Source organism: Mustela nigripes, chromosome 4 (genome assembly GCF_022355385.1).
Source record: "Mustela nigripes isolate SB6536 chromosome 4, MUSNIG.SB6536, whole genome shotgun sequence".
Classification (NCBI taxonomy): domain Eukaryota; kingdom Metazoa; phylum Chordata; class Mammalia; order Carnivora; family Mustelidae; genus Mustela; species Mustela nigripes.
In genome coordinates this window covers 136,791,009-136,804,944 of record NC_081560.1, presented here as the reverse complement: position 1 = coordinate 136,804,944, position 13,936 = coordinate 136,791,009, and the positions used below count along the sequence as shown (strand labels likewise).

General features: G+C 54.3%; 1 protein-coding gene across 1 annotated transcript in view; it reads right to left on the bottom strand.

Annotated features, from left to right (window-relative positions):
• The window catches only part of PALD1 (phosphatase domain containing paladin 1), an 87,881-nt gene extending 76,112 nt beyond the window's left edge, over positions 1 to 11,769 (bottom strand). The window contains exon 1 of the mRNA XM_059397648.1: positions 11,748 to 11,769. The gene's annotated coding sequence lies outside the window, so the exon portion shown is untranslated. The remainder of the gene's footprint in view (positions 1 to 11,747) is intronic.
• Positions 11,770 to 13,936: the final 2,167 nt, after the last annotated feature.

Here is a 13,936-nt window from a genome sequence, read left to right as displayed (position 1 = left end):
TGGGCAGGGCTGGCTTACCAGACCCTCCTGGAGGAGAGACCGAGGCCCCCAGACTTACAGGGAAGGTCTCAGGCTCCAAGCAGCTCGGGACACACAGGAGCCAGCCGAACGCCTTGGCAAGTTCGCTAGCCCAGGTTCAGCCTCCTGGGCTCTAGTCTCAGCGTCAGTACTCACCAGCTATGTCGTCCAGCCCGGTCACTTACCCTCTCAGAGCCTCAAAGAACCTTAGTGCTAGAAGACAGCTTCTGGCAGTGGGGGGTGGGGTAGGGAAGGGGCACTGTCACACCCTCCAATGACATCTATCCAAATGACAACCATACAGACTGCTTCGGTGGCTGCACCTCCGGGAGTTCCGCCTATACTTGCACACACACACAAACAGACACATGGACAAGGGTGCGCATGCTTCGCCATGGTGAAAGAACGGGAACAAACGAAATATCCACAGACAGAGAGCTGAAGGCTAGCTAGACTGCAGCTTCCAGAAACAGGAACTGCCATGCCGATGTCTTAAAATATGAGGTGGGTGTATGTGGGCTGATGGGAAAGGATGCCTAGAGGCTGGAGTAAGGTCCACACGTGGACGTGGACACGACGGTCAAGGCAGGGCTGTCCGTGATGGTGCAGGGCTGGAGTCAGCCTCAGAGGAATGGGTAAGTCACAACTACAGAATCCTGTGCAAGTTATACCCCACAATCCAGGGGTACACAAGGAAGTGCAGAGCGAGTGTGAAAATGCAATATTCTAGGATAAACTAAGAAACAGAGCTCAGGGGCACCTGGGTGGCTCAGTGGGTTAAAGCCTCTGCCTTTGGCTCATGATCTCAGGGTCTTGGGATTGAGCCCCACATTGGGCTCTCTGCTCAGCAGGGAGCCTGCTTCCTCCTCTCTCTCTCTGCCTGCCTCTCTGCTATTTATGATCTCTGTCAAATAAATAAATAACTTTTAAAAAAAATCTTTAAAAAGAAAAAAGAAAGAAACAGAGCACAACGGGCCACACAATACCATGGATGGAAAGTAACAAGACTTATACCCAGAAAAACATGAGAGTGAGGATGTGTACGTTATGTGAAAACATTTGTCAAACACACTACCCTGGGTGCTTATGAGAAAAAGGAATGAGATGAAGGGAAAAGAAAACAAAGAGAACAACACCAGAGAAAAGCTTCACGTGTCTCAATGATGAGAAGGTGCTGTGGGTTCAGGGAAATCACCCATTCAACTCTGAAGCTGAGTGAAGACAGTACGAGGGGAGGCAATGGGAGGGAACCAGGGGAAGAAAGTACAGGACAGACTTTCCGATGTTTAACGCTTGAGGGGCTGCCAAAAGGGTATGAACATACATAAAGACAATATATAGATAATATAGATAATATATAATAATATATATCTATTTTTTCTATATATAGATAATAGATAACATAACATATCTATATATACCTATATATCTATAGATATCAATATATACATAGATATTCTATATATGTTCTCTCTATATATGGGATATATATGAACATACATACCTGAATATATATATGAATATATATAAATATACATATTTCTCTTACACACGCGCATGCGCGTGCACGCGCACACGCACACACACACATTGAATGTCTCTGAAGGACACCTGAGAAACCAGTAACTTTCGTTGCCTCCATGAAATTGGGTGGCTAGAGCCTCCAGCGGAAGGGAAGGTTTTGCTGCATACCTTCTCGTGCATTGGAATTTCGTTCCACATGGATATGCTATCTATTTTTAAATATATTTTTTAAGTGAGCTCATAGATGTGTGTACCCATGCACAGTGTCTGTTGGCTGCAGAAGAGGCTGGAAAGGGGACTCAGCCCTCGCGGGGGAAATGGGACCCGAGGAAGGTCAACCGACGTGCCTTCTACTCGCTGTCCTTTTTTTACCCCGTACATCGAGGACACATTCGGATAACTAAGTCATTTTTAGTTTATATTTTGAACATTTTGTATACGTGCCAAAACAGACGAGTATGCTTGATTCTATGTCCCCATCATTCGATTAGAACAACCATCACAATTGGGCTGTCCCGGCTTCATCTCCTATTGTCTTTTTTTCTCGTTCGGTTTTCTTGCTGGAGGATTTTAAGGCCACCCCTCGACACCCCCCCGCATCAGGATCGCATGGACGTCATAAAGGCAGCTAAAAGGAACAAAGCCTGAGGAAGGAGTCAGTGTATGAAATCCCCAAATGTAGTGGTCCCTGCCTCCACTTGACTGCTCCCAGAGACCAGGAACTCACTACCTGACCCAGTCCCCTTCTTTGTCCTTAATGGCCTAGAACTAAGCCTCTCAGAAAGGACAGACACCACCCCACTCACTCTTTACTGTCTTGGAGGCGCCCAGCAGCGGACCCGGTCAGCTCAAAGCCACAGGGAAACAGGCCCGCTCGTCAAGGGCTATTCCTCTCCAAAGCAAACTTGGAAGCAAAATGGCACACCACACATGTTCACAGAAACCAGAGGCCCCTGCATTGTGGCAAGATCTGAGACAGGCATTCACTGTCCTGGCAGTCAGGGGGAGACCTCGGGCCAGGACTGGATAGCTGTTCCCCGGCCTGCCTGTGTGCGTATTTGAATCTCCAGCAAGAAAGTTTCAGCCTCAGACCCCCAGGCTCCACTCCAGGCCTCGTAAGCTCAGATCCCCAGGGCGGGAGACTGGGAAAGCCCCCTGGCTGGTTCCAAGGCTGTACTTGAGCTGGTATTTGGGGAACCACTGGGCCAACAACCCTGAGGCGCTCTTCCAGCTGCAATCAGCCATTTCCAGCTCCTGGCTGCCTGCCCTGACGCTAAGACTCCGGCCTCCCCCACCCATCAGCATGGATGAAACACCCCCACCTGCAGCTTATAGGGCACTGGGTGGGGGGCTGCCAACTCCTTTTAAGAGTTCGTTGGCCCAGGGGCACCTAGGGGGCTCAGTTGGTGAAGTGTCTGCCTTCAGCTCAGGTCATGATCTCAGGGTCCTGGGATCAACCCCCACATCAGGCTCCCTGCTCGGCTGGAAGTTTGTTTCTCCCTCTGCCTCTACCCCTGCGCGCACTCTCTCTCTCTTTCTCTCTCTCTCATGCTCTTTCTCAAATAAATAAATAAAATCTTAAAAGGAAAAACAAAGCGTGCAGGCCAAGGCTCAGAGGGGCATGTGCAGCTCCGACCCCACAACCAAATCCAGGGCGCTTCCTGGAGCCAGACACGGCAGATTCAGAGATGGCATCTTGCTCCCTCCTCTCACCATTTCCCTCCTCCAGGGAAGGACAGACTGAGCATTCCCTCTGTGTCACAGTTCATGTGCCTTCACTCTCTGAAGACTTGCTTCTATCCCACAAGGCAGGAGTCATCTCCTTTAACAAAAGAGGAAACTGAGGCTCGGGGACGTGAACTAACCATCCCAGGGGACACAGCTGGTAAGAGGCAGATCGGGGATCCTTACCAGGCAGGCTGATTTCAGAGCTCACCTTTCTCTACCCACAACACTTGGCAGCCCCCACGTTCCAGCAATCCGAGTAAGACATCTGAGGTCCCCTCTGGCCTGCCACCCAAAGTGAAGGTACCACTTTTTTTTTTTAAGATTTTATTTATTAATTTGACAGAGAGAAATTACAAGTAGATGGAGAGGCAGGCAGAGAGAGAGAGATAGGGAAGCAGGCTCCCTGCTGAGCAAAGAGCCCGACGCGGGACTCGATCCCAGGACTCTGAGATCATGACCTGAGCCGAAGGCAGCGGCTTAACCCACTGAGCCACCCAGGCGCCCCTGAAGGTACCACTTTTTACCGGATATTAGTAATGACCCACTGGAAAGCAGACGGCGAGGCGGTTAGCCTTGCCAGAGGCTTACTGGGAGAATGCACATGAAAGACTGTGTGAAGAGGCAGGAGTAGGAGGGAGAGCATTCAGGGCGCCCTCCAAGCCTGACACTGAAAGCGGTGGGGGAAGGGGAGGTTGCGAGAAAGAGCCTGAGACCTGGCATAGGCCTGAATGCATCGTGGCCAGGCCGAGAGGGCAACCAGAGCAAAGCCTGCCCAGTAAATCTGTCCTGCTTCTGGCAAGAGTGGCCCAACTAGTGTCTCACCTGGGCTCAGCCACTGTCTGGGAGCAGCCCTGGCAGATGGTGGCCTGCATGTAAATGCAGCAGCAGACCCCAAAGGTGTGGCCACTGGGAGCAGCCAGTTCTCTGGAAGGGAGCTCAGAGCAGCAAGCTTGGGCCCAAGGTCTAGAAAATGCTTTTCAGGGGGCACCTGGGTGGTTCAGTGGATTAAGCCTCTGCCTTCGTCTCAGGTCATGATCTCGGGGTCCTGGGATCGAGCCCCACATCGGGCTCTCTGCTCAGCAGGGAGCCTGCTTCCTCCTCTCTCTCTGCCTGCCTCTCTGCCTACTCTGTGTGTGTGTGTCAAATAAATGAATAAAATCCTTTAAAAGAAAGAGAAGGAAGGAAGGAGGGAAGGAAGGAAGAAAGAAAACGCTTTTCGAGTCACATACAAAGCACTTTCTCAAATGTACCATGCTGGGACGTACCAAACTGGGTACATACCAAACTGGTACATACCAAACTGGGACGTAGCTGCCACTCCCACATCCCAGAGCAAGGAGGCTCAGATGGTGATGTCACTCATCTGAGGAGGGCTCTCCTGAGTCCAAACCCTGCCATGCTCTGTCCATGACGGCAGGTCTGCAAGAGGCCCTGGGCAGGGGCTCCTCCTGGGACAAAGACAAGAACTTCCTGAAAGAAGCTTTCTTCAAAACCTTGCCTGGTGCCCCTCACCCAGCCTTGTTCCCAGCGAGACAGGCAACCCCTCTAGCTCAATGGAAAATCAAGGGCCGCTGCCCAGACAGGTCGGGTGTTCAAGGCCCTGACCAGGCTTCTGGAGACCCAAGCCCCTAACCCAGCGCCTGCCTCACCATGTCCACATTGGGCAACTCAAGGGACCTCTGTGGCCTCATCTGTTAAACAGAGTCAACAATTCTTTTCTTACACAGAAACACGAGGTACCCTCCTCACACCCCATCTGTGGCAGGTAGTAGACAGGCTGCCCATCTGGCAGTGGGTGACAAACTCAGACTTCTCTGAACTCTGTCAGAATGAGCCCCGCGGTTCCCCTTCCATGGAACATCAGAGTTGAGGGATCCTTGACAAGGACTTAATGGAACCCCCCACCACCTCACCCAAGAATGTTCCCACAAGCGCCCTCTCCTTCTCGGGGTGCTTAGAGCCACACCGTGTTAGGCTTCACATCCACAACCTCATTCCTCACTTTAGAACGTCTATCCCATTATTATCCCTATTTTATGAAGAAACAGAGACACAGAGAGGTTGAGGAACTCACCCAGTGGCCCCCAGCCCTCTCTGACTCCAGTGCCCTGCGTCCAGCCAGAAAACGGCTGCCCAGCTGTAATCCTCCCAGGGACAGCCAACTCACTCCCTAGGGAGCCTTCCCTGCTGAGCTGTGACTGGCATGAGGAGGTCTTTTTTCTTTTTCCTAACACAAATCTGACACCCACTTCCCAGACACTCCCCTCAGTCCTCAGCAAGTCCTTTTGTCCCCCACCCTGTGGCAGGACCAGATCACGTTGCACTGAGCACATCTTTCTTTCAATATTTGAGAAACACCCATCTCATCCCCCAGCCCCAGATGTCTCCAGCTGTTAACACCCCCAAGGCCTTCAAAGCTGGTGGGAACCTCCAGAACCAGAAGAAACCTTAACAATTATTGCACCTTCAGACTCCCCCAAGAGGTTCCTTCCCAAGGGGGTCAAGAGGAGAATGAAACCTCTCTTTCTTTCACCACTCAGCATGCCTCCAACCCCCTAGGAAGCTGGTCTCCCAGCTCTGACCTCTCACCTAGCTGACATTCGACATTTAAAAACCTCTAGACAAATCTCCTGGTGGGGCCATTGGCCACCTCCCAGCCTGTGGGGAGTGCCGTGCTGAGCTGCCGCTGGCCCAAGGCAGTAAAGGGGTTAAAACGCCCTCCATGCCAGTGAGGGGAGAGTGGGAGCAGCCAGGATGGGGGCAGGAAGGAAATAAAGAGCCCAGTGCTGGGAGTCTGGAAAACCCCAGCAGGTCTTGGAGGTGAGCATGGGGAATGTTCCACTCACGAGGCCCGGTTGCCCACAGCTCCCTTTGTTCTACCTTCCCCCACTTCCCCTTGGCTTCCCCCAGATTCCTCAGGGAGGGCCACCTCCTGCCTCCTCCCCAAAAACCACTATTCCAAAAGCCTCCGAGAGTCAAGGTGTAATGGGTAGAGAGTTCCATTGGGGGAGAATGAGAAAGTTCTGGAGATGGACGGTGGTGACGGTTGCGCAATGTGGGTGTCCTTGCTGCCGCTGTCGATCCATGTTATATTATGATCCATGTTATATTATGTGTACTTTACCACAGCTTTTTAGGAAGGATAACCCACAGAACGGAGAAAATCGTCACCACACCCACACCCACACCAAATGCCTCCCCAAGATCTCAAGGTCCAGCTCTGAGGAAGGAAGACTAGGGTGTGGGAAGCAAAGAACGTGCACGGCCCCCCGGCGGGGGGCGGGACCTAAAAGAAGGGGGGGCCCTTTTCCCCTCCCTTCTCCTTGATAGCAGCCCTGGAGCACAGAACTCCTGTTGGGCCAATGAAGGCCAGCAGCCCCCCAGCCCCAACCCCAACTGAGCAAGTTGGGGAACAACTCAAATATCCACCAAGGGGAGAGTAGACAAATCATGGAGTCCTCTCATAATGGAATACCCCCCAGCAACTAAAATGAACAAACTCCCCGTACAGTATCCTGGGTGAGTCCCACAGACTCCATGAGCGAGAGAAGCCAGGTAGAGATGAGAAGGTGGCAGAAGATGTCCTCCTCCACTGAACTGAGGTCCTAGGACAGGTCACACTAGGCTGTGACCACTGAGGTCAGAGAGTGGTGACCCCCAGGAAAAGGGTAACACTGATTGGGGAAGGGCGTCCTGAGGGAACCTTCTGGGGCACTGGGCATGTTCCACATGTGGCACCAGGTAGGGGCTACAGGGAGGCACACATCCGTGAAAGCCCATCAGCTTGAAACAAATAACACATTATATGTTAAAAAGGAAAAAAAAGAAAGGCCCATCAGCTTAGGACTGTGTCCTCTCCCTCAGCCCCTTCACCCACGGAGTTCCAGCCTAACTTGTTTGAGTTCCCTCAATGGGCCAACCATAGGACCTCCTCAGGGCCTTTGTACTGGCTGGTCCCTCTTCCTAGAATGCTCTTCCTCCAGGCCTTCTTCCTTCCTTCTGCTTAGACCTTTGCTCAAACACTGCCTCCTTGGAGCGGCCTTCCCTGTTGCTCTACCTGAAGCCCCGGCTCATTCCCTCACTGTTGCCAAGCCCTGCATAACCCCCGGCATGGCCCCCATCACCATCAGATGTTTATGTCTCCCCCCCATTCCCATCCCCCAAGGATGTCAGCTCCATGAGAGCAGAGACACATCCCTCTGGGCTCGCATCTGGACTCCACGCAGAGCAAAGCCTGGCTGTACAGTAGCAGCCGCTTAATAAGTCTTCATGGGACGAACAGGCCATCTCTAGGGCAGGTCAGATTATGCCTGACAATGTCACTCTCTTCAAGGCGGGGAGAAGGAATTCATTTTTTGTGTGTGTTCAGCCACCGTACACATATGCCAGACCAGCCACTATGTGCTGGGTGCTACCCAAACTCCAGAGGGGTTCACCATGGGGCAAAGGAGAAAGGCCTATACCAGACACGGGCCAAAGGTGCGTGTGCCTGGGGCTGGCTCAGCCTCCCTGTCCCCAGAGCAGGGAAGGTGGAGGGAGCTCTGAGTATGGCCATGGCTGCCTGAGCCAGCTGAATGTCTGGGCTGCAGGAAGGCCTGTGCTTTGGCAGGAAGCCTGCTCCTTCTAAAAAGCCAGAGAGCTCGGCCAAGGCCAGCCACTGTCCCCCTGCAGGCCTCACCCGCCCCCCGCTACCATGGCAACCTGTCAAGTGGTCCCGAGCTCAGGGGGCACATTGCCAGGAGGGTGACAGGGCATCTGCTGGGCTCCCCCGTCCTGGCACGGAGGGCACCTCAGCCCGCCAGAGCTGTGGCTGGGAGCGCTGCATGCTGTTCCCGTACTTTCCCTGGTGTGCGTGTGTGTGCCGTGCACACGCATGTGGGAGGTTGCCCAGTGGCACTGTGGGTAGTCTCTCTCACACCTGCGACTGGGGGTTCTGGCGGGGGGTCAAGAATGGTTCCATTGAGCTGTCCTTCACTGAGCCTTCCTTCTATACCAGGCCCCGTTCTGAATACTTTCCACAGATTTCCTCAGTCTGGTGTCATAGTGACCCGAGGAGGCAAGCGTTAGTCTCACTTTTACAGAAAAGCAGCCACAGATTGGTTAAGTGACTGGCCCCAGATCTCACAAGGAGTCAGCAACAGGGCCAGGATGAGAACCCAGGCAACTGGGCTCCAAAGCCTTCGCACCGACCACCAGGAGGACGGCCTCGCCGCACGACCAAGTCACCTTGTTTCTGCTAGTCATTAGTTCTGGAGCTCCTCACTGTCACCAAGGGAGAAAATGGGTTAGAGCCAATCCAGACCTCTGCAGGAGATGTGGGCCAAAATAACCACAATGCGATACTTAAAAAACAGGGGGAGGGCGTGCCTGGATGACTCAGTAGGTTGGGTGCCCCTGTCTTGATCTCGGCTCGGGTCATGATCTCAGGGTCATGAGATGGGCTGATGTGGGGCTCCTGGCTCCACGCGGAGTCTGCTTGACATTCTCTCTCTCCCTCTGCCCCTCTCTCCCTGCCCCCCCCTCTCTCAAATAAATAATCTTTAAAATATATATATATATATAGCCACGATGCGGAGATGCAAGTTTCAGACAAGTGTAGGGGGAAGACTGCCTCCCACACCTGCCTTTTAGATCTCCAGCTGGGGGGCACCCTGGGATACCATGAGCAGTCCAGGAATAGGAGGCCTGATGAAGTTCTGTCCTGGGAGGCCACCTGCTGGCAGCAACAGGACAGCCTGGGCAGCCAGCCTCCCCAGGCCTCCCTCGGGCCAGGGAGCTCTTGGGGGCCCACGGTGCGCTTAGCACCGTACTAAGTGTGGAAATGCAGAACAACACAGAGGGTAACATCAACAGCCCTGGGGGGGCCGCTTACAGTCAGGTAATAGAGGCTGGCATAAACCAAGAGCCCCATGAGCAAAGCCGAAACTAGAGCTGACAAGTGCTCGGAAGGGAAAATACAGGGTATTTGGAGGGAGTGTGGGGCTGGGGGTCCTTTTTGGACAGGAAGGCAGGGGGAAGCCTTGCTAAGGAGGTCATATTTAAGCAAAGACTTGAAGGTCGAAGAGGTGTCTTCGAGGCAGCATGGGGAAAAGGGCATTCTGGACAGAGGGACAGCAGGGTCAAAGGCCCTGAGATGGGGAGAGGCTCGTCGAAGCTCAGGAACTGAGAGAAGGCTGGCGTAGCCAGAGAGCAGTGGGGTCCACAGGAGATGGGGGGCAGGGGCAGGGTGGGTTTCAGGAGCTCGTATTTGATCCTAAAGGCAGTGGAAGGCTCTGAAGGGTCTCCCTAAGGGAAGGGCTGCCATCCTATCTGACAGCAGCTCCCCAGAGAACTGGATTATGGGGGGAGGAGGGGGAAGACCAGCAAGAAGCCACTGCAACTGTCCAGGCAAGAGATGGCAGTGGCTGGGACCAGGGTGATGACAGGGAAGATGGAGAGGAGCAGACAGGTTCTAGAGAATGATTTTGAAAGCAAAATCAACAGGGCTGGTTTTGGATTGGATGTTGGGGTGTTGAGGGAACCAGGGTCGAGTAACTGGGTCGACAGAGGGGCTCGAGTGAAGTGGGAACAGCAGGCAAGGAACACAGAGAGAGCCCAATCTTGGATGGGGTGGGGGGGTCAAGATCCCCCCCAAGGGAGCCCAGGGGAGCCGCACCGATGGACAGTGGATCAGAGTCCTGAGCTCCGAGGAGTGGTCTGGGCTAGAGAGAGGCAGGGCACCTCGGGTATCAGGTGGAGTTTAAAGTCTCCAGGAGAAGCGAGTCGTGGGAGGACAGGAGAGCCGTCAGAGCTGAGTAGGTGGGGTGAGGGGAAGCGAAGAGGAAAGAGGCTGAGGACAGGGACCGAGCAGGGACAGCCAGGGAGGTGGAAGGGAAGCTGAGTGGGATGAAATCCAAGGGGTAGGGAAGGGTTTCAATTGTATCAAAGGCTGGTGTGAGGTCAAGTAGGCCTAGAACCAACTTGGCAGCAGAATCCCACAACCCAGGTGGTTGGGGACAGCGGGAGGCACTCTTAGGGGTGAAGAGTGACCCTGGGTGGCGGGGGTTTCAAGGATTGCGGGGAGCAGAACTCATCAACAACTTGATTGGGAGGAGAAGATGCCGCAGCTAGAAGGGAACTGGGGTGGGCAGCTGTAAAGACGGGGTGTCAGGGCACCGTGGTGCTGTGCTGATGGGATTAGGGGCACGGAGGCGAATAGAGGACACTGGCCAGGCTGCAGGACCCAGCAGCTTTCCAGAGCCCCTTCTGCTCCATCCCCTTCCCCCTGGTTTCTGCAGTCCCTCCTGTAATGACCACCCCTTCCTCTGATGAGGGAAATTGAGCCCATAGAGAGGCTCCAGGTCACTCGAGGGCTCTGCCCAAGCTGGCTCCTTCCATAGCAGACAAAGGGGGTAGGTGATGGGGGAAGGTGGGGAGGTTTGTCAGGCTGTTGGGAGTCCTGGGAAGACAAGAATGTGGTCATGGGAGCCCACTGACCAGGTCTGGGTGCTCTTCTCTTCCTGCCAGGCCTACACACACACACACACACACACACACACACACACACACACACATAACCCTGGGCAGTGTGGCAGAGGACAGCAGACAGAGAAAGTACCCCAGAGAAATGACTTGTGGGACTTGAGCCTCATATTGTTGAGGAAAGGAGCCGTTAAGAGAAAATACAAACCTACTAAGATACAACAGGGTGGGGGACCTTGGAAGGGTCTGAAGCTTACACATCATTAGCTTCAGCGTAACTCCACCTGTGGTTGCCCTGACCTCAAGCAAGTGATGGGACCTCTCAGCGCCCACTCTGCGAGCTGAGAGCACCAAATGAGACAAGTGTGCACAGCGCTCCCGCGGGTCTGGCTCGGGCACGGGTGCACTGTGGCAGACTGCGGTGACAGCTAGCGTAGCCCAGGATCCCCTGAGGCTGGGGGTGTGGGGACCCCTGCTCTCGGTGCGCTCAGAGACAGCAGCAACTCCTGGGGGCAGGAAACACTGAGGAGGAGGAAGAGGGGGTGGTGTTGTGTGTGTGACCCATGTCTCCTGTCATATCCCTTTCCCAGAGCTAGCCTGGTACTTCCTGGGGGCTCTGCAGATGGTCCTGAACTATGACTTTATCCTCGGGTCCCCTGGTCTACAGAGCAGGACCTGCCACCCCTTGAGGCCGGCTGGCAACAGGAGAATTAGGCTATTGGACAGAGACCCAGAGTGGGAATGGGACGGGGGAAGGGGGACACATCCAGCCACCCCCAGGGAGCCCTGACCACCCTGCTGCCCCATCCGGGGCTCACCTGGGAGTGCCCCCCTTTGGCGGGGCTCAAGTCCAGGACCCCATGGTAGTGACTTGACCCACAGGGCTGGGGAGATGCCTGCTGGGCGGTGCCAGGACGCAGGAGCCACAGACAGGACTGGGGTGACTCCACAGCGTCCTCAGGCCAGGGCTCAGGGTGGGGGCGGCCCAGGGAGGGGGCGGCCCCGGGGACACTCACCGCTGCCTCGGGCCTCCTGTCCAGCGGCGCCACAGCCGCTCTGCCTGCTTTCCTACAGAGACGGGGCCTGCGAGGCACCGTAGGCACTCAGCTCGGTCCCACGGGGTCTGCAGGCTCCAGACGCCTGGGCTGTGCCAAGGGCAGGGCCCGGTGCACCAGGCAACTGGGCACCGCCCCCTCACATCCCTTTAAGACCCTTCTCCAGAAACAAGGAAGCAAACCAGAGGCAAGCACACACACTGAAGGGCACGGGTTCAACTATTGGGCCAGCCGGTGCTCCCTTCCTTGGCCTTGGCCACCCCCTGTGACAGCAACCAACCTGTGGGGGCGGAAAGCAAGCTGTTTGATAAGAAAAGTACCCTTTGGGGCCTCATTTATTAGCAACTACTGTACACAGGGCACTGAGTGCAGGGGTCAAAAGGCGACTTCTGTCCCCCCGGAAGCTCATAGTCCAAGAGGAGGTAGGTCATAGGGGACATGACGTAAAGGCCCTGGAACCATGCCAAATGCAGAAACAGGCTCCCTGAAGCCATGTGCCCTAGTCAAGGTCACATGCTGGTCTGGACTGAGCTGAAAGGAGATCCTAGGTGTCCCAACTCCCTTCACCTCCCCCAACATACTGCAAGTCTAATTGGTACTAATTCAAACCAATACTGTCCCCTGCTCCTGGCTCCCCTGACCTGAGCGGGATGGATGCCCCAGCAGGGCAGGGCCCTGTTAGTTTCTATTTCCAGTCCTACCAGTTCCACTAGGGCAGCTCAGATACAGGCCGAAAAAGGGAATCTTTTTAAATCTTAAATCTTACCAGCGGGGAAAGAACAGTGTTCTGAGGGTACAGCCCACGGGAAGGACGGAAAAGGGGAGCTAAGGGAGGAGGTGGTAGAAGGGAGGGAAAGGGTGCTGCGAGCCAGGAGTAGGAGCTGGGCCAGGGGGTCCCTGCAGGGAAGCCAGCGTAGCCTTTGTCTCACCTCCTAACCCTGGTCCGCTGGCTCTGAGTCTCAGCTGCCAGGGGAGTGACTGGGGTGTGGGGGGTGGATATGGAAGCTGCAGGATAAAGTGGGGGCATAGGGTGGTTTTGTCCATATATAACATCTTAAATCCAGGGGACATGCTCTCAGCACTGGATTACCCAGTCCCTGTCCCCCAAAGATGCGAATGTAGAAAGTTGGCAATGAGGCACAGGGCCTCCACCCCCCGTGCCTGTCACCCTCCCGACAGAGTGAAGAAAAGACCAAAAGAACACCCGGGGGTCTTAACTGTTTGTCCCTTTCCAAATGATAGGATAGAACATGAGGGTTCGAGTCGAAACAGACCTTGGCCCCAATTCCGGCTCGACTGCTTAGTACCAGTGTGACCTTGGGTGAGTATTTAAGCAATCCAAGCCTCAGCTTTCTCATCAGTAAAATGGGAATAATTTTATCTATAGACCACAATGTGAAGGGAGTTGGTTGTGAGGCCCGTGTCCAAAGCACTCAGCACTATGCCTGGCACAAAACTGGTAACAACTGGTTTTCAACATGTTTTTCAAACAGCTCTCACCTCCCCCCCTAATTCCCAGGGGTCTACAGTGTCTGTTCGTAGCCACAGAATGAAAGATGCTGGGCGTGGGGGGTGGGCAAGAACGTATTCAAGTTCCTTCCACTGAATTACCCGCTCCATGAAGACTCTTCCTGCCCCATTGGGTCTCTGGTTAATCATATTAGCTCTCCTGGGCCTTTCCTGCATACCCAGCCAGCTATGTGCATCTCCCTTTAACCTGCCTTTGAAGCCTGGGGCCCTTTGATGTGGGTGGAAAATGCACCAGCCTGGGATCCTGCCAGCCTTGTGGTCAGGAGCTAACAGAGCACAGAGCTTGGTAGAGTTTGGAAATTCAGGTCCCCTCACCCTGCCTGAGTTACCCCAAGTGCAGGCTTTGGAGTCAAACTGCCTGGGGCCCTCATTCCAGCACTGCTTTTTTTTTTTTTTTTTTTTAAGATTTTATTGATTTAGTTGACACAGAGAGAGAGAGACAGAGAGAGCAGGAACCCAAGCAGGGGGAGTGGGAGAGGGAAAGTGGGCTTCCCATGGAGCAGGGAGCCTGATGCTGAGCTTGATCCCAGAACCCTGGGATCATGACTTGAGCCAAAGGCAGACGCTTAAGGACTGAGCCACCCAGGTGCCCCTCCAGCACTGCTTTTAACTGCCTGCGT